The sequence below is a fragment of the Anolis carolinensis genome, chromosome 4 (assembly GCF_035594765.1).
Source record: "Anolis carolinensis isolate JA03-04 chromosome 4, rAnoCar3.1.pri, whole genome shotgun sequence".
Taxonomy (NCBI): Eukaryota; Metazoa; Chordata; class Lepidosauria; order Squamata; family Dactyloidae; genus Anolis; species Anolis carolinensis.
In genome coordinates, this window is record NC_085844.1 from 53,653,418 (window position 1) to 53,676,611 (window position 23,194).

Sequence of the window (23,194 nt, forward strand, 5' to 3'; positions counted from 1 at the left end):
ATTTATGTTATTGTGTTCTAGTCCTGGCATAATGCTGAGAGGACAGCCTGAAGATCAAGGGAGGAGTATTGGTGAGGAGGATCAGAGCAGTCACAGCATGTCTCGTTTTCCTCCCGGCCTAAGGATGGGGTGAGCAGCCCCATCCTTATGCCAGGATGACAACCTGAGGATGACCCAGGCACTGCTCTGCCCCCTCCTGGCCCCACCCTCTCCCAGGCCCGCCTCCTCCCAGGTCCATCCCACCCAGTGTGTAGCCAGCCACCCTTCTTCCTGACCTGGCCCTTCCAGCTAGGCCCACAATGTAGCCCCAAGGCAAAAAAAGTTTGTCCATGCCTGCCCGTGGCAGTGATCTTTGCTATTACTTTTGTCGTATAAACTAACAAGCCAGTTCTCAAAGGTGGGGAGGCAGAAGTTTCATGAGGGACATTTGCAGATCATTTCAGGGTGCTTGGTGTTGAGGTATGGAACATTAACAGTAGCATGCTGAGGAACATCCAACCCTTGCCAGTGTTACAGGGTGATTGGAACTTGGAAACTGAATTCAAATCTCTATGCAGTGTTTCAGGTTCACTGGTAACTTTGAGACACATTTAAACAATTGTTGAGATGATAAAACGTGGAGGGTGTCTTGTACAAGCAGGGGCGGTTCACCCATAAGGCAATTTAGGCACTTGCCTTGGGCGCCATCGTTTGGGGGGTGCAGTTGAGGCGCCTCTTGAGGCACCTCCAAGTGCCCTAAAGCCAGCTTTTTGTTGGCACATGCCGCCGCTTCCGGCGAGGTTGCCAGCCGCTTCATCCTGCGGGAGGCTGCCTGAGAAGGGAAAGAGCCACCGCCTTGTGAGTTTTGAACCCAAGCTGAGCGTGACGCAGCTGCACTGGAAGGAGGCAGGAAGGCACTTTCCTTCCAGTGACACTCTGCCAGGGATTGGCCCCACTCCGCCCAGAAACAAAGCGGTCCGATTGAGCAGCAGTGCCACCAAAGGCTCTTAAAGGGCCAGCAGAGACAAGCGCCCATTTCTCCCTCCTCTTCCTGTACCAAAAAGCCCTTTCTCAGCTCAATGACTTCCCCTCCCTTTCCTTCCACCCACGGAAAGGGATGCCCAGACGGGTTTCTCTGCTGGAAATTGCAATGAACTCTTCCCCCGCCTCCTCTGGCTGTAATATTACCACACTCCTTTTCCGGGTTTGTTTGTTTACTCCCTGGTTGCTAGTAGGTGGAGGAACAGGTAAGTGGGGAAAACCCACGCAGCCCTTCCTTTGAGTTATTTCTGCCTTTGGGCTTAATTCACCTGGGTTGCATGTTTCCCACATTCAGGGCCTGGACGTGTATTGCTTTATAAGATGAAATTTCCATACTCTTAGGTTGCAGGACAAATGCGCTTTGGCACAACTTTTAACTGCAATGGCTTAATGCTACAGAATCATGGGAGTTGTAGTTTTACAAGGCCTTTTGCTTTCTCTGCCAAAAAGGACTGGGGCCTCACCAAACTACTAATCCCAGGATTCCATAGCCTTGAGCCATGACAGTGAAAGCAGAGCCAGGCTGCCTCCCGTCGGGTAAAGCAGCTGGTGAGCGTGCGAGCCGCTGCTTCTGGCGAGGTCGCCGGGCTGCCTGGCCAGAAGCCCTTAGAAAAGCACACCCACTTGGTGGCTGTGAGGGGGAAATAAAAAAAACAATTGGGGAAAGCGGGGATAAAGAGAAGTCAAAGCCTGAGGGAAAGTCTGTGCTTTGGGTTTCTGTATGGCCACGTTCCACAAGCATTCTCTCCTGACGTTTCACTGACATCTATGGTACACATCCTCAGAGGTTCTGAGGTCTGTTGAAAGCTAGGTAAGTGGGGTTTATATATCTGTAGAAAGTCCAGGGTGGGAGAAAGAGCTCTTGTCTGTTTGAGGCTAGTGTGAATGTTGCAATTAGGCATCTTGATTAGCATTTAATGGCCTTGTAGATTCAAAGCCTGGCTGCTTCCTCCCTTGGGGCATCCTTGGTTGGGAGGTGTTAGCTGGCCCTTATTGTTTCCTGTCTGGATTTCCCCTGTTTTCAGAGTGTTGTTCTTTATTTAGGCTTTCCCTTAATCCCTCCTTATTATCCAACATTTTCGTTTATCCAACACTTTTATTTTTCATTGATTGGTTGGGGGGGGGGAATTCTGTTCGCCTACACTTGAAAATTACCTTGGGCCAGTCCTGTGTACAAGACACTCAGCTCCTTCAAGGAAGGACAAGATAGACATGTAATAAATAAGCGAGTAGACCATTACATTACAATGTTAGGCTGGATTTGGCATGGGAAATGTCTGAGAAAAGAACCTAATGTTCTGAGTTTGTTTTTTCCACAATTGTGATGGACTGCTTGTGGAACTCAAGCCAACCACCTACACAACAAACCTTTTTGCAGTGTGCATTAGTTTCTTCTATCCAGAAATGTAGTGATAGTTATCCTCAATTGGAAAACTTTCCTGTATTAGTAAAATAGCATTGGACACAATAAAATTTATCCCCACCATACCCTTGAAAAAATCGCCAAATTTTATGATTGTTAAAATATTTGTTGCCAGTTTGTTTAGAGTATTAAGTCACCACCACCTTCAAAGCAGTATCTGACATTTCAATTGGTCCAAAGAGAAGCAGTCAGACTGCTAACTGGGGCTGATTACAGGAAATGTACATTTCCTCTGTTGCAACAGCTCAATTGGCTGCCAACCGTTTCCAGGCATAATTCAAAATGCTGGTTTGACCTACAAAGCCCTGCATGGTTTCAGTCAGGTTATCTGAATGACCATCTATTCTTTACAAACCTGTCCGACATCAACTGGGGAGGGCCTTCTCTCTGCCCCACCACCTGTTCAAGCACATTTGGTGGGAATACAGGAGACAGCCTTTTCAGTGGCTGTTGTCAGAGTGTAGAATTCACTCCCAAGAGAGACCAAGATGTCCCCATCCCTGCTTGCCTTCTTCAAGCAGGTAAAGACATTTCTTTACCATGAGGCATCTGGGGAAGAAGGAGTGGCACATTACGTGGGTGGGATTCTGGAGGGACTGTGAGTTTTAAATATAGTTTTAATTTTATTTATTATATTTTAACTGCATTTTAACTTAAACCCACACAATAGTATTTAATTTTTTGTATTTGCTTTGTTTTCAACTGTGACCAGATTGTGTGGTTGTTAGCCACCTTGAGTTCCCATAGGGAGAAATGTGGGGTATAAGCAAAATAAATAAATAAAATATCCCAATGAGATAACAATAAACACATTTCAAAGTTGTGCACTTACTTTCCTCTTTCCTCATCCACACATGGCCAATCGCCTTTACAAGTATTAAACTTGACAAGCTGTGGTGAATGTGGTATTAAAAGCCGATTCAGTTAATTCAGTAACACAGCACTGTGGTTTCCTTTCCATGTTTTAAATATGTGCTGGTTCATCTATCCCTTTCAGCAGAAACTGTTGGTTAGAATAGCATGCTTTGAGGTCTCTATTTTTATTTTATAAGCTTTCTCACAAGAGAGTTGGTGTTGGCCAATACTGATGCATAAAGTATTCATATAGAACTAAGGATATGAGTACTGGCATTAGTTATAAAAGCTATGTAGCAACAGAAAAGCTGTGAATTAATTAACATAATTATAGTACTTTAAACCATTGGTGCAAACAAAGCCTTCAAGACCCATCTGAGACCTTGTTCTGCAAAAAAAACCCCAATACTGAAATAATCTACACCATTAATAAACTATTAGGCAATGTTCTGTACAGGCTATAAGTTTAAATAGCCCAATGGACTTGAGTAAACCTGAACTTTAGCTTTCTTTTTCAGGATGCTTGAAAAGATGCAAAGTAGTATCTGGACAAGTAAACAGATTACAAGGTCTGAAAAAAAGCAGAGAATTGTCAAATGTTACAAACAACACTGGTACAAACAACATTTGTAAACATGAAGATATCAGCATTATACTTTAGGGCAAGGCTAAGACATAATCAGAACACATGGATAAACTATTTCAGGAAGATGTACTCTCGGTACTTCAGAAGATATTGGATCCCAACTCCCATCAGAAAATACAACTTGGAGATTATTATTTGTGTAGTTAGATTGAAATATTACAAATATTCAGATGTTTTGGTCAAGAAAATGTGTTATCAATTTACATCAAGTGCATCCTATATATGACATTTTCAATACTTTGGAATTCCCTTCCAGAAGAATTAAGAGCTGTCCCATCCATATTAGGCTTCCGGAAAGAGGTCAAGACCTTTCTATGTAAGAAGACTTTTAATTGAATCATTGGAGGTTAGGGTGGAGTTTTAAGGTTTAATTTCTGTATATGGAGGGGGGTGTTTGGGGGAGGCAGTAATTGATTTTATTGAATATATGCTTTTACAATGTATTTACCTCTGTATCTATATTTTAATGTTTGGATTGTGCGTTTACATGTTGTAAGCCGCCTTGGATCCACTTGCAGAGAAAGAAGGGGTACAAATACCTTAAATTACAAAAAAAACCTTATATTTCTGTGTCATTTTTTATATTTTTATGTTTCTTAGGTCTTAAAATCATGGAATCATGAAGTTGGAAGATATCACAAGACTCATCCAGTTCTACCACGGAGGAATGCACAACAAAATATTCCTGACATGTGGTCATCCAGCCTCTGTTTAAAAACTTGAAAAGAAGGAAGATCCACATGCCAATGTAATATATATTCCACTATCAAACCACTCTTACAATGAAAAAGTTCTTCCTAATGTTTAGGTGGAATTTCTTTTTCTGTAGTTTAAATCCATTGCTCCTTGCCCTAGTTCCTGGAGGTTGTTTGCTTCATCGTCAATATGACTCTGAAATTTGTTGGTAGCTTCCCATTTATATTTAACCACATGATAGTGATGGTGGTGGTGGTGACAATGACATCAACACAATCCATAATAACATACATGTGAAATTATAATCACAAAATCAGAAGTATAATCCATGTGCCATTTCATTTACAATAATTCTTTATAACAAATTTAGCCAGTGATAAAAGAGAAGGGAAATACATATGGAACGTTCCAATTAAAATTCCATTTTCAATTGGAAAGGCCATCCCAAGTGCAGATCTAGAAGAACTATTCCTCTTTCTGGTTATTTAGAGTCCCTTATCTGCCTAGCAGTTTGCAGATTCCAATTAACTCTTCAGCACACCTTTGATTAAATAGTAAGCAGTGCAGTCAATTCACCAAGAAACATGCATTTAAGGGTCTGAAAGGTAAAGAGAGATAAAGAAAAATGGAAGGAGGAAAAAATGAATTCAAATCTAAATTTTGCCTTCCCCAGAAGTGCTGTGAAAGATTCTTCTTTCAAGAAAGTGGTATTAGGATAAGTATTATTATTGCACTGCTGAAAGATTAGTTTCCTGTATAGAAGCTGATTACTTCCCTGATTTCATTGCTGCTTCTGCAGCTAGTCAAACATGAGGAAAGAGCTGAAGTTATCCTGTACTGCATGGTAGATTCGCTTAAAACATTATTCTACTTTGGTTATATACAGCTGTTTTTGGCAAGATAGTATGCAGGAGCATTTTCCTAATTCTAATGGGGAAAAATGACCTTTTCGTAATGAGTGATACAACACCTAGTTCATCAAGAAGTGTAACTTGAACAGTGGTATTAACCAAAATCAGTAAGACCCATTAAAAGTGCATACCATAGCTCATTGTTTCATTCCCTGGACTACCACTACAATAGATACCTTAATTCAAAGTCATTTTGATGCTTGCATGTTATCTATTTTGAATAATCTTAGGTAAGCCAAATGAGGCTTTGAAGTGAACTTTGGTTCGATGCTAAAGCAGTCGTTTACAAGCAATTTTTAGAGTTCTTTTAGTACAACATTTGTTTTATCATTATCTCAACAATTAGTGTTGTGCTCCTTGGAGATGTCTGTGATATGTATATGAATGATGATGAGGTTTAAAGCATTACAAAGGCATAAATAAAATTATCTGGTAGATAATAAATTTGAATATGCCAGAGTCACGGTGTTATACTTTAAACTGGCAATATTGCAGTACTTATCTTAATACAAATACATGATTACTAGCATGCATGATTAATAGGACTGCTTGAAACTTCAGCATGTATTAAATGGTTCCAGATGTCAGAAGTTTGCAAGTTGCTTTTTTACTCAGGATGCTGGGACACCAATGCTAGAGATTAATGGACCATTTCACCCAGCTTGAAACCAATGCTGTGTACACTTAGTTTTAGGATGAACGTGAGTGAAAACTACAACCAGAGAAATTTCTTGGAATGCAGCACAAACATGGAACTTTGTTCCTCACATTCTATAGCAGTGGACATGCCTATAAATTGACTCACATGTATGGTAACATGATACGTTCTTTCAAGTCATAATAAAAACTGGCCAGCTTCATGTAGTCACAAAAAGCTTCAAAAACATAGAAGTGATGAGAAAAAAGGTTTCTGATGTATTTTCAGGCTTCAGCTTATGGTTCACACTATTTTCCAGCAGTAATCAGGTACAAACATGCAAACACACATAGAGGGATATGGGTACAGGTATGATGCTGCCTGCTTCTTCGTGTGTTAATTGGCTTTTCATTGTGCAAATACGTATAGAATTAGACCTAACTAAAAGTTCCCCAGAAGGATACTACAGAGAGAACTTCTGAGATCTTTCCCTTTTTATATCTAGTCCCCATAAGATCACTTGCAGAATATTCCATGGGAAATATTCTCTACCATTTTTGTGGTGGTGGTTGACATTCCTCAAATAACACTAGATCAGAGGCAGCGTGGAGCATAGAAATGGGCTGAGTTACTACTGTTCCCAGAAGGTGAAAAAGTAGCAAAAAGGTGTGTTTTTTTGTGAGGGTTAAAAGGAAACAATGCAACTGCAAGTGCTAATGATAAGCTCAACTATTTAAAATCTGTTGGTGAATCCCCTCCCACCTACCCTAGTAGAAACCCACTTTCCTTGTCTTCAACGCGTGACAATTTTATATAACCATGGTACCCCCCCCCCCCCCCCAACTCACCAAGCATACTTCTAGCACTTTGATTCCACTTTAACTGCCTTGGCAACATTCTATGGGATCCTGAGCAACATCTAACCAAGTAATGTGGGGTGATAGTGGCAGAGGAGAAAGTGAATCGATAATGTACTTGATCACATATCAATTAAAGAATCAAGTTGAGACCTTGTTGGTGCTTATATGCATGATAGAGGTCATCTCCAACCTTGTTCCAGGTTCCCCAATGTCTGTGGCTGGCTTCATTGCTGTGAATCAGTTTTCAGAGAATAACATGGAACAATCCCTTTAATCAGTACCACAGATAACTGGGAAGAAGAGGCTGGAAATTTCATTCTGTTCTATTCAAATCACCAGCAGGACAGGCTTCCATCACTTGGTGCAGCTGCTGGTTGTTAATAGATTATTATTATTATTATTGCCATTATTTTAAAAAAATATTTTATGTTAATGATAATATTTTTCACCCTCGATAAAGAAACTTCCATGCAGAATTGGAATTGCAAAGGTCTAGATGGAAGTCATAATTATTTTTAAAAATGGTTTTTGTGTTGTTTTTTCTTTCTTTTTTTTCTCCTCTCTTTTCCTCCTCTTCTATTGATTTCCTACTATCCTATTATATTATTGTTCTCACATTTTACTTGTGGAAAAAAATCCTTTTCCCCCTTTCTATTTGTCCCCTTGCCTCCCTTTTTTATCCTCAATAAAATATATTTTTAAAGAAATTATTATTGCCATTATTGTTAATATTATTATGCCACTTTTTATTTTAAAGAGAGTCAAAACTTTGAGGAGGCAGATCATGAATGATACTTAGTTTTGTATGGGACATTGGCTCTCAGCCTATTTTTTGGCTGTGTAGGCAGTGATCTGTTGAAGCAATAAGAGAGTGCTAGGTTTAAAGTAAGGGTAGGATCAGACAGTGTCCAAATGTTGTTGCATGGCAGGTTCTGGCTGTCATAACTCACTTTCTGGAGTCTGGGCATCTGATGCTTCAGGGTTGGATCATAACAACGTTCTGACTCCAAATGATGGCTCCCTCTCCAGTCTGAGCAGCTTGTGGTATAAGCAACGGAGGGATTGTTTCTTCAGCAAGACTTGATAGACACCAAAGAGACACCCCATTTCTGAGAGTCCAGCAAGAATGGGTAGTTTAGTAGTTGCTACACAAGAGATACTGACTGATCAAGCACCTAGAATCCAAAGGTTACTAGTTGTAAATCTCTTCTGGGAGTCTTCACTGCTCAAAATCCACCAGTCTCTCAGTGCCCTAAGTGTTTGTTTGCTTCTGGAAATTCTTGAACTCTGGACTGGATATACTGAATAATCCCTTGATTTGATGTTGGTTTTCTGGATTACTGGCTAAGTGTAATAAATTATACCTTGGTTGAGACCTTGCCCCTGTGCTTTCCTGCATCTTTTTGGATTACCTAAAATACCTATGCAGGATCTGGATTTGTTTAACTTCCCTGTAGCTGCTTCTTTTACAATAATCTCTCCCTTTAGGTATTTGTTTCCTGTAGACATACCAGCATTTCCCACCATTGGTTGTGTTAGCTAGGACAGCTGGAATATGCAAGATTTGGAGGTCCTTGTGTTTCTCATGCCAGCTCTGAAATGTCAATGGACTCTTAATTCTAATTCCTTGTCAGTCTAGCCCAGTATTGTGTACTATGACTAGCAAGCAGTATTGTGACAAACTGTGTGGATCAGTGGCATACATTAGCTCAGTATTGCCTTTGATTATAATTTATGCTGACTTCCATATTTCTCTTCTGCACCCTCCATCCTCTCTTTGTCTACCTGCTATGTTTAGAAAATTTTAAAAGCTGTGTTATTTTATTAATTACCAATGGCAGGACTAGGAATACCTGGTTGTCCACATGGTATTGTATTTCAATTCCCATAAGTACTAGCCAGCATAGCCAATGTAGAGGGTTGATGAGAGTTGCAGTGCAACAACATATGGAAGACTACAGTTCTAGTAAATTGTTAATTCAATCCACATATCCATGTGAACATTCATTAATCCATTTACAAGGAAAAGCACCTTCATCCTTACACTTTTTTTCCAAATTTTCCAAACATTTTCTTACTTGAAAAACCATGCGCCTTTCAGAGCACTATCGAAATTCTTTCCTTCTTTCTTTTCACAATAAAACTGATTTTGTAAAAATTTGTTAGCCATCTAGTTTCCACAGTGGATCCAATAAGATAATGCAAATGTTTATGAAAAGGTTCTCATAAGTGGTGAAATAACATTAGTTATTGAAACATTAGTCCCAGAGCATGTTTTCCTTCACCTCTGTATTTTGTATTCCCCTCCAGCTTGCTTCTGTTTTGTTACTGGCCAGTTAAAGGTACAAACATGTTTGACTTGCAAGTCTGATTACTGAAACATGCATCTGTAAGGAAATCCCATTGTTTGACAGAAAAAAAAATGCTAGTTGCTAGGAAGACACCTTAATGTCAACAGGATAAGTAGGAGCAGTTTCAGTGAAAACCTTCATGTATTGTATTTTTAAATGCTTTGATATTAGGTAGCAGCATCACACAATTGCCTCTCAGTTGTGTGACTTTCCCAAATTTGCATACATTGAGCTCTATATGTGTCTATGTTTCTCCACAATTTGCAACTCTAATCATACATGTAACAGCCAAGGAAAGCCTCTATGTAAAGGTTTTCCACCACACCAATGCCAGTTGTGTGATCTAAATAACACAGCCAGTGGTCAGGCCCCATTCCTTGCTTAATGCTGATGTGTGGGGACATATATATAGAGAGAGATAGTAAAGAGGCCAGAGAACGGAGGCTTTCTCATCAAGAAAGTCCTTTCACCAGTGTTTCCATTGTTCTACATAGCTGGGAAATGCACCTGCACTCCAGAATAAAGTTAAGTTCTTCAGCATGATGTGTTCTGAATTTGAATTTGAATGGAATTGAAAATATAGATAGATGGTATTTATAGATAATCATCTGTCTTGGTTTGCTAAACCCAATTCCAGAAATTAGAAGATTACTTCTTTTGAATCACACTTCCCAGAACTGCTAATGTTGCTTTTAGCAAACATTCATTTTTTAAAAGTCCCCAAAATATTGCCTGTAGACATACCAGCATTCTCCACCATTAGTTCTGTTGGAAAAGAAACATTAACGAACAAAACTTGGTAATCTTATCCAAATAAGTTGGATGTTTGAAATTCCTCCTTAATGTCTCCGAAATGAAAGAAGCAAACATTTAGATCCAAGACCACACCCACCACTAGGTGGCATAGTTCACCTCAAGCTTTAAGATTTAGCAACTGAAAGATCTTAAAAATGATTTTTGCCTGCCATATAAATGAAGGAAACCTTGTAATTCATTCATGTGCCTCTCTTATTTTCATGCAGAGGCATGTGAATGAATTGTACATCTAGTAAAAGACTGAAAAAACCTAGTAAAAAGGTCAAACTACTAGAAACATGATGGCCACATTTTCATCTATACTCATATTTGGATATGACTCAGTTGCATGTTAACTGGAATAAATTGCGGTATGATTGTCTGGTTTAAAGACTAATTGATTTAATTGTTAAGGATCCAGGGTGAGCAATTTCCATTCTGCCACATTCAGCTCCATTCAGCTTACCTTCCATTCAGAATCCTTTCTAACATTGAGTTTGGAAGACAGAACGATGAAACCAAGATTATAGGAAGCAGGGAATGAGGATTCTTCACTGTGTCAGTCTTCCTTGCCTTTACCTGCTATGTAATTGAGCATAGCAGATCCAATTTGACAGATCGGTTACCATCACGACTAGCTTGGGCTTGCTGAAACAGTTTATTTAAAACACTACAATCATTAGGAGCCTAAAGGATTTATGGTATTGGTTTGCTCATATGTGTATGAGATGGTGAGGACAGATCAATCTAAGGATTAGAATATTTACATGATTGTATAAATCCTATATTGAGAATTAGTTGATTCGTTTTATATCTGATTCATAGGGGTGGGGGAGGAAAATAAAATTTGACATATAACACCCCCCCCCGCCCCCGTTAATTTCACTTTCATACTTAATGACATAAGAATCAATAAAGAAATCACATATAATAACAAGTGGAATTGCCTTTTGCAAACCTGTCATGGATGAGGAATGCTGAATTATTCAGTCATAAATCCATAGAATATAATATGTATTTTTTCCATCAATGCTTTCAGGGTGATTAGATTATACCATATCACAAGCTAATTACCAGGCCAGTTCTCCATGATTAAAGGAAGACTTAAAATATATATCTTATTGACAAAAAAACAAAGCAGAAAGAAACGATCCCCTTTTCCTGCTGAAATATATTCATCTAAAATCTATATTGCTATACTGAAAGGCTGAGGAATGTGGTTATGGGCTAAACCATTTGCAGAAGGTGTGACTTATTTTGTTTTAATAAAATATGAAATATGACTTTGTTTTTCTTAGAAAACTCAAATGGAAGAATTTCTATTTTAGTTAATCGAGTTAGCAAAATTATGTCTTTTGAAAAGGGCGTTGGTTAAAACTCTTCCTATTGTTTCAAAAGTCAAACTCAGCTACTCAACACAACCAATGCTTAGGTTCAGTTGCACTAATGCAATGCCATAGACTAAGACATTTTTACTGCAAGAAATATGCATTGAGCAAATGGTTAGGAATTCATAGGGCGCTTAGCAAGGACTATATGGCAGTAAATCATTTCAAGGCAGCAGCCTTAACAAAAGTTTAGTTTCTATTGATTACTCCAAGTGTTTCCTTTGAGTTCTTTTTTTAATGTAATTCTCTGCAAAATAGTTTTACTACTTACATTTGCTGGATTCTTGTGAGCTTAATTGATTTCAAGGAACAAGTCAAGCATGCATTTTACTTACATCAGCATCATGAAGTGGTTCAGATCCTGAAGCAGGACTGGAAAAGATCTTGCTTTTAAAGCCCATTGAGTGGTTCTATCCAGAAAATATTGATCAGGATCCTGAATCAAACATGTAGTCACAATACCATGGCTATGCTTTGTCTCACCAAGCAATCCCTTGGGGAGACAAAGCCATCATGAACCATGGAGGTCTGTGCTTCTGGTATTCAGGGCACTGCAGGATCAGTTTAATAGCCCCCTTCCACTAGTGAGAAATGTGACAAGGAGCAGATCCCTGTTACAATTTCTCAAAGCATCATCACTTGCTGGCAGGTCATATTATACTGCAGTGTCCTGCTCATCAGAAGCATAGACCTCCATTGTTCATGATGTCTGACCAGATTTTAGGGTATTTTTTAGTCAGGATGACAGTGCCACAATCACAGATGAGAATGTCAAGCAACTATTATATCCTAAATCAAATCTACAACAACTTAACAAACAAGATGCCAGCCATTATCTCAGTGTTATCTTCCCACAGGTTTGTGATCTGGGTAAAATGGAAGCAGGGGGATATTCATGGAGTATAAATGATTATTTTTTATTGTTTCCTTGTCTAGTTTGCAATTGCTAAATGAAATTCTCTTTGCATTACTTTATAGATATTGTAAAACTTATGTATGGACTCAGCAAATACATTGGTATGATTTTCAGAAAGATAATTCATTATTTTCCGATGGCTAATCCAGAAAGGAGAGAAGTCCCCGGAAATAGCAAGGCATTCCAGTTCTTTTGTTTTGATTTTTTCTTTATGTTCATAGTTTTATATCCAAATTCTTTCTATTTTGTTCTATCCCTTGTATTCTTCCGCCTCCCCTTCCACTGATAGTGTATTGCATCTACACACAAACCACATTTCAGAAATTGACTTCCTCCGGTTTCCACTGAGCCCTTTTTAATTATTATTCAGAAGTTATAGTCAAAATGTTAAAGTTCTTTAGAAATATCACACTAGTTAAGCATTAAGGATCATACTCCTTTATTGCTAGCATTTCTCATTTCTTTGTTTGATTTCAGTTAAATTTTGATTCTGAAAAATATGCTATGATGATTGGCAGCAGCCATGTTAGTTAGTTGCAGTATAACACTAACAGACAGCTGTGAGGGTAAGGGTGTGTGAAATTTCAGAAGTCATTTCATCATTTGGGAGATTACAAATTACGAATCAAATGGGGGCCCTTCCAAAGCAATATGAATCAAAACATCCCCCCTCCTAAATTTTCAGAAAATTTGCAAGTGATTTGTTGATTCAGAGCATTTTATATAATGTAATAAAATTGCCTGGGGTGGGAGAGAAGGGGGGGGTTGAACGTGGAAGCTACAAAGCTAGTCTCCTCCTCTCAGAGAAAGACGTGGGCTTCAGAGATCCGTTCTGTGTTTGTTAAAATTTAAACTTAGAAAGTGGTTTGAAATTGCACTCCTCTTTCCCTAGCCATTGGCTTGGGGATATTAGAAAGTTTGTTTATAATTATACTCCTTTTTATTTATTTATTTGCCTTTTTTTTAACCCGCTCTATCTCAATCATGCCCCTGGTGGCACAGTGTGTTAAAGCGCTGAGCTGCTGAACTTGTGGATCAAAAGGTCCCAGGTTCAAATCCTGGGAGCGGAATGAGCATCCGCTGTTAGCCCCAGCTCCTGCCAACCTAGCAGTTCGAAAACATGCCAATGTGAGTAGATCAATAGGTACCACTCCGGCGGGAAGGTAACGGCGCTCCATGCAGTCATGCCGGCCACATGACCTTGGGGGTGTCTACGGACAACGGCGGCTCTTCGGCTTAGAAATTGAGGTGAGCACCATCCCCCAGAGTCGGTCACGGCTGGACTTAACGTCAGGGGAAAACCTTTACCTTTACGTTATCTCAATCATGAAGGGGGTCAGAGTGGCTTCCAGAGTGGCAATAATTCAGTGCCATAACAAACATAAACATACAAATACAATATCCACCTAACATTAAAATCAGTAAAAAATAATAATCATCATAGTATTACTGTACATTAAAATAAACTCTTAAAGCAATACAAGATTCGTGTCATAATCCAGGAGTCGTTCCAATCATGTTACAATCACTTCATAGCTGCCTACTGCACTGTCCTACTTTCCAAATGCTTGGTTCCACAGCCAGGTTTTTAATTTCTTTCTAAAGGTCAGGAGGGAGGGACCTGATCTAATTTCACTAGAAAGGGAGTTCCATAGCCAAAGGGCCACCACTGAGAAAGCCGTGTCCCTTGTCCCCACCAGCTGCACTTTCAAAGGAGGTGGGACTGAGAGCAGGGCCTTTTTCCCTAGCCCTGGCAGGAAGATGAAATTTCTGTATTATTATTATTATTCATTAATTATTAATTCATTATTCATTATTAGATTCATAGAAATGGAAGGGACCCCCAAAAAGCCATCCAGTCCCAACTCATTCTGTGAAGCAGGAAGATGAAATTATGATTATATTATCACATCCATTATTATTTGTTATCATTTCTTAGTGTTATAATTCTATTTTTATAATTATTAGACTCATACAGTTGGAAAGGATCCCAAGCACATCCAGTCCAACCCCATTTGCTAAGAACAAAGATGGAATTACTATTTTATAATTATACATTATTATTACTCTATTTTATTCTTAATAGACTCATAGTGTTGGGAGGAACCCCAAGAGCCATCCATTCCAAATCTCTTCTGCCCATTAAATCCTTCTTGACAGATGGCCATCCAAACTCCACTTATAAAATTATAGAATGCTGGAAGTTTAAAGGGACCCCAAATGGCCATCTAGTCCAACTCTACTCAACAGACAGAGGGACATTATCCAATCCTTCCTGGCAGATGGCTATCCAGTCACTAATTAAAAGCCAGTCCCCAGTCACATGTGATTAAATGGAAAAAAAAATCCTAAAAATCAGTATATGAATGAATCTTTCTGAAACGTTGCAAGACTGATGCCCTGCTTATATTGTGTCATTGAGCAGAAATTCAAAGGGATCCTGTAGTTTTTTTAAATGTATTTTTTTAAAAATCTAAAAATCAGTGTTTGACCAAAATGTTCTGAAACCTGACAGACTTAAAGTAGTAAATGTTGCCTACAATTGTGGCAAGTTTCATTCTGTTAGCCATAACATATTTAATTTTTCAAGTCTCTGAGGCTGAGAGTGTGCAACTTGCCCAAGGGGCTTAAATTGAAAAAAAATCCTAAAAGTCAATGGATGACCAAATCTTTCTGAAACTCTGCAGGACTAATGCCCTGCATATGATGTGTCACTGTGGAGAAATTCAATATGATCCCTCTTGTAATTTTTGTGAAACAATAACAAAATTTGGAATTCAGCTTATAAATCAAAACGCTCCTACCCCCAATCTTTCTGACTTTTTTTCAAATCGTAACCTGGGGGATTCAAATTTCAAATGAATTGCGAATTGGATTTCTGTTGTTTTGCACACGTTTCATTTCATTTTGATACATTTCATTTTGAGATGGGTTGATGGATACTTTAAGCTGTCCATGGTCCTCATTTCATTTTAAAGACTTGATTAGGCCAGCTTGACCTAATTAGCTTCTCCTTCTTCTTTGAACCTATAGGAGCTAGAAGGCCACGATGCATAGAAAATAAGATGTTGAAGATTTGCACTATTGGTAAAGAATACATAAATATTATAGTGTTAAATATAGGGATGCCATTTGCAAATTCCAGATCAACAAAGGTGGGAAATATTATACTCTCCTCTCTCTTTACCCTAGGATAAAGAGGCACAGGCTGTTGAGCAACTGCAATAAATCACTCTGACCATGAGGTCATGAGTTCGAGGCCAGCCCGTGGCGGGGTGAGCACCCGTCAATTAAAAATAAAAAATAGCCCCTGCTCGTTGCTGACCTAGCAACCCAAAAGATAGTTGCATCTATCAAGTAGGAAATAAGGTACCACTTATAAAAGTGGGGAGGCAAGTTTAACTAATTTACGATCTGGAATGAGGAAGTACCGTCAGAGTGGATGATGAAGCAGCTGCTCCCCCCTGTGGCCAGAACTGAACATCCCCTCAGAAGAAGGTTAAATTGCCTCTGTATCTGTCTGTCTCGGTCTCTGTTTGATGTGTTTATGGGCATTGAATGTTTGCCCTATGTGTGTATAATGTGATCCACCCTGAGTCCCCTTCGGGGTGAGAAGGGCAGAATATAAATACTGTAAATAAATAAATAAATAAATATACAGCATGCATACGTGCACACACACACACACACTGTATAGAAATTATTTCAGGGTTAGTTCAAGACGTTTTGTAGTCCAATGCAAAGACATTCCAGCATGGCAAGACTTAGGGTCCCTCAAGTAATCATTCCTTGGACAATAAAATAGAATCAAATGAGAAATCCTAATAGTCTACTGCATTTTCATGATGTTCCAGAAATGATTGTCCAAGGAGCTTTTTTTAAAAAAATGTCAGGAGCGACTTGAGAAACTGCAAGTCGCTTCTGGTGTGAGAGAATTGGCCGTCTGCAAGGACGTTGCCCAGGGGACTCCCGGATGTTTTGATGTTTTTATCATCCTTGTGGGAGGCTTCTCTCATGTCCCCACGTGGAGCTGGAGCTGATAGAAGGAGCTCATCCGTGCTCTCCCTGGGTGGGATTCGAACCTGGCAGCTTTCAGATCAGCAATCCAACCTTCAAGTCACAAGGCTTTAATCCACTACGCCATCGGGGGCTCCGTCCAAGGAGCTGATTTTCAGCTTACCTAAACCTACAAGGATAACTGCCAGCTACATGCTTTATAAGCATGGAGCAAGTTCTTAAATTGTATATTAATGACCATTTTGTCACTACTATAAAGGCTGGATGAGAAAAGGGAAATACCACATATACAGTAGAGTCTCACTTAGTCAACATAAACGGGCCGACAGAATGTTGGATAAGCAAAAATGTTGGATAAAAAGGAGCGATTAAGGAAAAACCTATTAAACGTCAAATTATGTTATGATTTTACAAATTTAAGCTCCAAAACATCATGTTTTACAACAAATTGACAGAAAAAGCAGTTCAATACACGGTAACATTATGTAGTAATTAGTGTATTTACGAATTTAGCATCAAAACATCACAATGTATTGAAAACATTGACTTCAAAAACACTGACTACTAAAAGGCAAACAGCATTGGATAATACAGAAAGTTAGAAAAGCAAGACTCTACTGTAAAAGTGACCATCATTATGAATAGAAAGAATACTTGCATTCTTTCATCCCTGTGTATTTGTTGTTTAAGATTTCTTGCAAGAAATAAAAGTTCAACAACTTTTCATGTTTTGATTTTTTCCCCCCGAAAGAATTCATTTGTGCCAAAAAAGACACACATTGGAAATTCCACCTTTTTCCCTACAACATCCTATGAACTCAAAAACATTTTCTGGGGAGCTGAAATTCTTGGAACTTTTTGTTTGTTTGTTCTGTGATGAGCTACCACAGGAAGAAGAAAGACAACTCAGCTCCAATGACATGGGATTTAGAATTCCACCAGGGGACACTGTCTCCCCCACCACCCCTCCTTCTCAAAATATTTAGAATTTTGTATATAAAGGCAACTATATTATGATTCTTATTATCTTCAGGAAATGCAAGATAGAACTCTTCTTGAAAGTTCTGGAAAGTAGGTATTATCTCTTCTTCTTCTTTACAATAAAAGTAGTTTAATACTGTCAGAAAAGCAGAGAAAGCCTGAGCAGCTTTTTTTTTGGGGGGGGGGGGAGAAAACTCAAGAATTGCAGGTAGACATTCAAGTAAAAAGGGAAGGGGGTGCATGATTACACTTTCAGGAACAACGAAAAAGCTTTTTGCGAATCTTTTACTAAGAGTAGTTTGATAAACACAGTTTCTATCACTGCCACCCCCGTTTCACTGGAGATGTTTTCAATGCACAGACACAATGATTAGCTTACAGAAAACTGCTTTCTTTATATGGCATGTTAAGGATAAATTATCTACCTATAGTAATGTGTAGGATTCATATTTTACTGGGTTTCTGAACAGGATTCAAAGCAAAAAGGTACAAGTGAGAAAAAAAGAATCCTGCTCATAATATTTTTTACACTCCCCAATAACAATGTGGCTCTTGTTCTTCTTGAATTGTCAAAAGCAGCAATTATAAAAATCAAATTACTATGGGGAAAATCCACCATATATGCATGAATGTACAACACTATCAGTAACAGTAGCAGCAGCAGCAACTGGTTTGTGAGTTCAGACTTGAAAGGTGCTGAACCTCCATTTCCAAAATAGGTTCAGAACATTGGATATTTCTTTCAAAATTCAGATTAAAATCCAAAATGGTTTCCAAACAGTCTGGAAAAAGTAGAGGTCCCAGGCTGATCTAGCTTGTGGTTAAGCTTGTGCTTAATTTACATAGAAAACCATTGCATGCTGGAAACTTGCTGAATGTCAGAAAGTCTGTAGAAAGAGTAGGCTGGATGAGACCAAATAAGAGGATTCGTAAATAAGGGGAAAGGGATGTAAAATGGGAGTAATGAGAATTGTAGTCATGAGTGAAGAAGAGTGGCATGTGGTAGGTACAGCCAGCTGGGATAGGCTGTATTCTCTAGCTCCCTCAACCAATGAGGAGGTTAGAGGAAGGACCCTGTGGAGAGAGCCAGAGATAAAGGGAAGAAATACCCAGGAATGGGTGTGCCTACTAGCTATTAGTTGCACTCAATTTTACAAAATTGTAACTTTCAATAAACAGCATGAAACTTCGCCAACTTTGTCTGGATCTTTTCTGAATCTGATTCTCAGGAGCACATTCCTAACAGTGGGTGATTTGATTACATTCAGATACAGGAAATCAAAGTCAATTCCTGTAACTAGATAATGATGGCAACTTGAGGCTTAATTGACACTATACATGTAATAAATTGCTTTTAAAATATCAATAATTTCCAAAGTTCTGTAAAGTACTTTTTCACCTTCTGCTGTCACAAATGTGAAGAAGGCAAGAAACTGGAATAATAAGGATAGGAGATGTATGACCCATCATATGTTGCTAAGTTGCAGTTTTCATGATTTCTCATCACTGGTTACAATGCCTAGACCAAATGGGGAACTGAAGAAAAACAAAATCTGTAAGAGCACAGCTACCTACCCTTGACGTTCAAGGAATAATCACAGTTTCTCCTTCCAAAGCAGTGGGTACTTTTATTTGTTTGGAGTTTTTTACTGAAGGATTCTGAGAGTTACAGTTCAAAATAGTCAGTTTTCCAAGCTCTAGCCTTCAATGATTCCTTCCTTGTTCAGCCCTAAATTAAAGTTGGGATGGAAGTTTTCCTCTTGAAAGATGCCCAAGCTTGCTCCTGGCTCTTCCTTCTGGAGTATGACAGCACCTATGTCCCCCACTGATCTCTGTTTGATCTGGGAGTGTTGTGAGATTCCTTTCCCATCCAGCTATTTTTTTTTCTATGCAGTTCATCTTTTCTCCAGTACAAGCTAATGGAGACAGCTGCTCAGTCTAACCACTGGAGATTTGGTGACATAGTTTCATTTTCCCAGCAGTTACGCATAATGTAGCTACTTGTCCCAGAAGTGACATGAAAAAAATGTGCTAAATAAATCCGAAAGGATGAGGAATCCCAAAGCGAAATGTGAAAGGAAGTGCATTTTCATTTGTGACCAGTTAATGTCACTACACTGTCTTTTTTCAATCAGGCACATGGAATTATTGTGTATGTATATTTGTATCTATCTACTATTCCGGTTTTTCAAATGCACATCCTAAGAATGAAGGATAATAGATAGTTCCCATAGATTTCTCCATCTTAATATTTTAATGCACTTCTCCTTTAGTCATGTCTTGAATTTCTAGCTTGGTGATATGCGATTCCTCTACCTGTCTTATGATATTGATCTTGTCTTTTGTTAATCTTCAGTGGCCAGTTGTCCATGTTTGTCTAATCAGCAGATGTTTTATTTATATGAAAACCATAATCTATTACTGATGAAAGGGCTTTTTGTGACACTATATGAAGAGAGGGACCATCTGCTATTCAGTTCACTGCTTACAGCAAAGGTAAGAAAGAGGTGGCCCTCTAGATGTTGTTGGACTGAAATTCCTAGTAGCCTCAGCCAGACAAGTCAATGGTGAAAAATGCTAGAAATTGCACTTCAACATTGGAAAGACTGCAGGATCCCCACCCATTACTTACCCTCACACATGCCAAAAACACACACAACCCTTCTGTGAAGGTGTAGACTGCCACATAATCTGATTCAAGACAAAATAGTCAAAATAACAATAACAATAGCACATGTTCAGGTTTAACTCTCTCATTTACAGAAGGTGATAGGTACCATAAGCATTGGTTTCTCTGAGACAGAAAGTCGTGGCAGAAACACTTGTGTGTGCTAAGTACCCAACTCTTTACCATAACCCACTCCCCTTAGAGGTAATGGGGCATGCTCTTCTATTGTCATTGTTGAAGTAAAACCCAAATCTGAGTCTGGTTGGCTTCTTTACATAAGATGGTAAATGAGAGAGTAGTATCATATCCCTGTGTTCATGACTTTGGGCTAGCTAGGATAAAAACATGTTTTTAGAAACATGAAATCACAATTTTATGTTCTGAACTGCAATTCCCAGAATCTCATAATACCACGGGCAGTAACCATGCTGAGTATTGGATTCAGGAACTGACTTTCCTAAGAGCTGCACTGTTCTGCCCCATGCTCTCTTAACTACTTGGAAGGTGAACTGGCAGCACAGGGAACAGATTGGAGACTATAATTGAAACAAACAAGAATTTATTGACTGACAAGAATTTTAGACTTTCTCTCCTCTTATTGTCTCTTTCTTGTATGGTGTTCAACTGTCTCTAAGATGGTCTCAATATTTCACTCTGACTGGACTTGAATACAGCTCCAACTGTACGTGCTATTTGTAGACCTTCCGACCTTCCTTTCTCTTCACCTTTCTGTCTAGATTGACCTCACCCCCCCCCCCCCCCCAGAAACTGTACATAAAATATTAATTGGTCTAAACAGTGAGGGTCTTCATGGGGCATGACATGAATGTAAAAAATTGATTGCAAGTTGTCTCCTTTTTCTCAACTCTATTGTTTCTGAATTTTCAGTACACTGAAAATTTCAGCACAGTATTCTGATAGCTACTTGCTCCTTGTGTTTTCAAACCACAGCTTTTAATATGTCATTTGACAGGCTCACACTGATTTGATACTTTCCAGAAGCTCAGCTCCCCAGTTGTTGCCTACCCTGACCAGGATGCCTGTTTTGTTCACTGGCAAGAACAGGACACACCTAAACATCACAGTGTTTCCAGCTAATGGACCAGGTTTCTCAAAATCAGCAGGAGGTCATCCAGTCAATCATGTTTAAGCTCTGGGCTTTCTCAGCAGTTTTCTGCATCTGGCATCACTGGCTTCTTTCCCAGGCAGGTGCAATTTCAAACCTTGGCACCAGTGACAGCTTTTCTATGGATACAAATGTCACCACTTGCAGTTCAATACCTCATGCAAGCCTACAAATAGGGATTTATTCCATTAGGAGGAGGACATCCCTTTGCTCTCAGCAAGAAGGCAACAGTTACCAATATGCCCTCTAGAAGGAAACCTTAAAAATAGAAGACTGGTATTCTGAACACGAACATGTTCAGAAGTTTTGAATAGCTTTCCTTTACAAGACTGCCCTCAAAGGTATTCATGCAGGATTTGTTTTTTCCTGAAGCAAACTGTTAGGCCTGATCCAGCTATCCACTGTGCCCCAAAAATATGGGATATTCCAGAGTTTTCTGCAAGCTTCAGGCTTTACCTGAAGCAGGACAAAACCAGTTTAACACAAATTACTCACTATCCTCACCAGAGGTGCTACAAGGTCATGAGGGCAGCCAATATTCAATTTGAGGTGAGTTGGGGGTTTCATAACCATGTAGACTTACCCCTAATTGCTAGAAAAGAAAGGCTTGTTTGATTCAATATCTAATATCAGAGTTTGAGAAAGTTAAATTTCATCCTATAGTACCATAACTACCTAACACTATAAAATACATCTTCCAATTCCCTTTTCAAATCAGAGCCAGAAAAGTCTAGCATTGCCATTAGCCCTGCTAGGTGGGATTCTGGGCATTGCATTCCAAAACATAATTTTTGCAAGTCCTCTTAATGCATTGTAGGTCAATAAATGTGGCCATTCCATGATAAATGTCTTTGAAGGAAACTTCTACAGGTACTGAACTTCATATTATAATTGACAGATCTCCTTTTCTTTGGTACCTTGGCTTAACTTTCCTGCTCGTTTTAGTCATCAGTGAAATGTTAATGTTTGTAAAGCACTTCAGAGGTTAAAAGGGATGTATAATTGCTGTGTATTATTATTCTCATGCTCCTTTTGATCTTTATAAGGTTATCCAAACTCCAAGCAATTAAGTCTTCAATAAAAATGGCAGCAACTTTTCTTTGCAGAAAATGTCAGATCTGTAGGCTTCAATTTCCCATAATCTCTACTGGAAAAGCGAATGCGAAATGAAAAGCTATTGATCAAAACACAGTGACACAAAGAATACTTGGACAATGTAAATGAAACCCAGTATTTCTCTCTCTCTCTCTCTCTCTCTCTCCCCCCCCCCCCTTTCTCTCTGTGTGTGCATATGTGAAGATTTGTATTCATTTTTTGCCATGAAAAAAAGGCTCTCCTGTCTCTGATTTGAGAAGGGAATTGGAAGATGTATTTTTATGGTGTTAGGTAATTGCTGTTTTGAAAATAGCTGTGTTCTCACAGAGAACTAAGAAGGTTGGTGGACCTTTGTTCTTTATTTGAAAGATTTATGTTGCTAACCTTCAGCCAAAGCATGATATATGAGAATAGATCTTCACTGGAAAAAAGAATGGGAAAGGGTAGGGAAAACAACCTTCCAAAACTCTAAAAGATGGAATGGAGGTTTAATGGCTCATGGTTCTCACTTAAATGATTCTTCTGAATGAGGCCAAACTGAATAAAAAGATCATATGACCATAACTTCTGCAGTTAGTCTAGGTGATCCAACAAATTGAAAAATGCCTATAATCCTAGCATGATTACATGGAAGTAAATATGGTCCATGTAAATTTGTGGAATTATTGCTATACTATTTAGCAGGTTTGCACTTTATTTTACATACATACATACATTTCAATAAGCATAGAGAGACACAGCTGGGACTTTGAATGTCCTATGAACTATGAGCTACGACACGTAAACCTGCAAGTCCCTCTCTTTTCCTG

General features: G+C 38.9%; 2 long non-coding RNA genes across 2 annotated transcripts in view; one reads left to right on the forward strand and one right to left on the reverse strand.

The window, feature by feature from the left end:
* Window positions 1–23,194, reverse strand: part of LOC134298892 (uncharacterized) — a 102,082-nt gene that overhangs the window by 57,367 nt on the left and 21,521 nt on the right. The gene's annotated exons all lie outside the window — the stretch shown is intronic.
* Window positions 905–6,001, forward strand: LOC134298893 (uncharacterized). The gene is made up of 2 exons (XR_010006008.1): window positions 905–4,260; window positions 4,545–6,001. It is a non-coding gene; the product is annotated as an uncharacterized LOC134298893 (long non-coding RNA).